At 42.4% G+C, this 2,122-nt stretch overlaps 1 non-coding gene across 1 annotated transcript; it reads right to left on the reverse strand.

Moving 5' to 3' along the window:
• Positions 1-310: 310 nt before the first annotated feature.
• Trnak-cuu lies at positions 311-383 on the reverse strand. The gene has a single exon. It is a non-coding gene; the product is annotated as a tRNA-Lys (tRNA).
• Between the last annotated feature and the right edge of the window lie 1,739 nt (positions 384-2,122).

A 2,122-nucleotide genomic window follows, 5' to 3' on the forward strand; every position in this document is an offset into this window, starting at 1 on the left:
CGTGATGACGTCAGTTCATGCGAGGTCGTAAACCATGGCTGCTTCAACGTTATTTTTTTGCGACCTTTGAGCGACATTTTAGGGACCCCGTTTGAACGGGAACATGGCAAAACAAAAGAAGAAGAAGAAGAAGATGAGCAGGTATACCTACAAATTTCAAGAAAAACATGGTAAAGCTTTTAAAATAAATAAAATCTTGAGAAAAAGTGATTAGTAAAAAAATCATTGCAAATGAAGACGGAAGAAAACCGATTACATTACTTTCCTTCCTATAGAAAAAATCTGGAAGAAAAAAAAGTGCAAAAAATTTCGCCCAACGTGGGGCTCGAACCCACGACCCCGAGATTAAGAGTCTCGTGCTCTACCGACTGAGCTAGCCGGGCTGTTAGAACAGTGTGTCCGGATAGCCGTTTATAAATCTACGCAAACATGTTACCGGTTCCTTTTCTTTTCACCTGCGACCTGCGAGTGACGTCATAGCTCAAAAGGGGTATTTTTGCTCCAAGGTCATCGATAAACAGCGGTCTCCAACATGAGGGAAAGGGGGCTGAAATGTTATTTTGCACATAAATATTATTGGAAAAACGGAAATGGAAGTTTAAGATCATAGAAGCAGTCAATGAACTATTGTATCTAATAATGGCTAGTCAATTATAAAATAAGGTAAGCCATTATCTAATTTGGGTGTCTAATATGAATCTAATTAATAACACTATTGTATCTAATTTTACGCCATTATACTAACTAGGTATAATAATGACGTAAGATATGCAGTCAAAAGTACGTAGGGACTTTTACTATGTACTTACCTATCTACAAAATACCTACCTACCTACGCTGTTTGGAAATTTTATTGAAATAAAGCTCTGGCGTTTTTGGCACATTCACCAAGACAAAACTCTCTCCCCCTCTCTCTCTCTCTCTCTCCCTCCCTCCCTTTCTCTCTCTCTCTCACTCTCTCACATGTAATCTTTTCATAGTACCTAGGTATTATCGCGTTGTAGAATTTATTGCACGAGGAGAATTTATATTGTTCTCCCAAATCCTCGAAACTCCGCGGGAACAAAAGCGTCAGCATAGGTAAGTCTAAACACGAGAGCGTGAAAATCAGCACAAAGGAGCTTTCAGCAAGAACATACCTCTATAGTCTATAGCTTCTTGTGCAGCACATACCTCGTAAATTAGCACCTCTTGTTCTCTGCCACCCAACCTGCACTGCTGCACGTATATCAGGGTCGAATATAATGAGGGGAAGACGAATATAATGAGAGGAAGGAAATCCTCAATATAATTTGAGAATTTGACCACAATAATTATAGTAGTAGCCTACTGCTGGAGTAAAGGGACTTTTCAGTCCTATGCGAGCAGTATAAATAAGCACTATTATTATTATTATTATTATTATTTATACCCTCCACTCACGCTCAGAGGTCTCAGATCATCTGAGAGATCGTGTGATCGTATAGTCTCACAGACCTAGGTCCGTCAGATTGCTTGACAGACATTGAAACCGTGGTCCTTCAGACGGTCTGAGGGTCACTCACATGGTAGGTACATTTCCACTAACTCAGCATTACCTGTTCCTGTGAAAGGAGGTTGAGTCAGCTCCGATGGCGTAGTGGTCACTGCACTCGCCTTGCACGCGGGAGACCCGGGTTCGATTCCCCGCGGGGTCAAGAAATTTGTATCATGCAGATAATTGATTCCGTGACTGGCTGTTGCGGGGCCCACTCAGCCTCGTGAGGAAAGGGTCAAGAAATTTGTATCATGCAAATGATTGATACCGTGACTGGCTGTTGCGGGGCCCACTCAGCCTCGTGAGGAAATAGTAGCTATGACATGTAAATGCGCATAGCGACCGGTGCCAGCATGGTAGGTAAACATTGGTTGTTAGGATTATTGAGAATCAAGAAATTTGTATCATGCAAATGATTGATTCCGTGACTGGCTGTTGCGGGGCCCACTCAGCCTCGTGAGGAAAATCCAAGAAATTTGTATCATGCAAATGATTGATTCCGTGACTGGCCGTTACGGGGCCCACTCAGCCTCGTGAGGAAAATGAGTAGTAATGGACATGTAAATGCGCATAGCGACCGGTGCCAGCATGGTAGGTAAACATTGG

This window comes from Diaphorina citri, unplaced genomic scaffold (assembly GCF_000475195.1).
Source record: "Diaphorina citri unplaced genomic scaffold, Diaci psyllid genome assembly version 1.1 scaffold7339, whole genome shotgun sequence".
Taxonomy (NCBI): Eukaryota; Metazoa; Arthropoda; class Insecta; order Hemiptera; family Psyllidae; genus Diaphorina; species Diaphorina citri.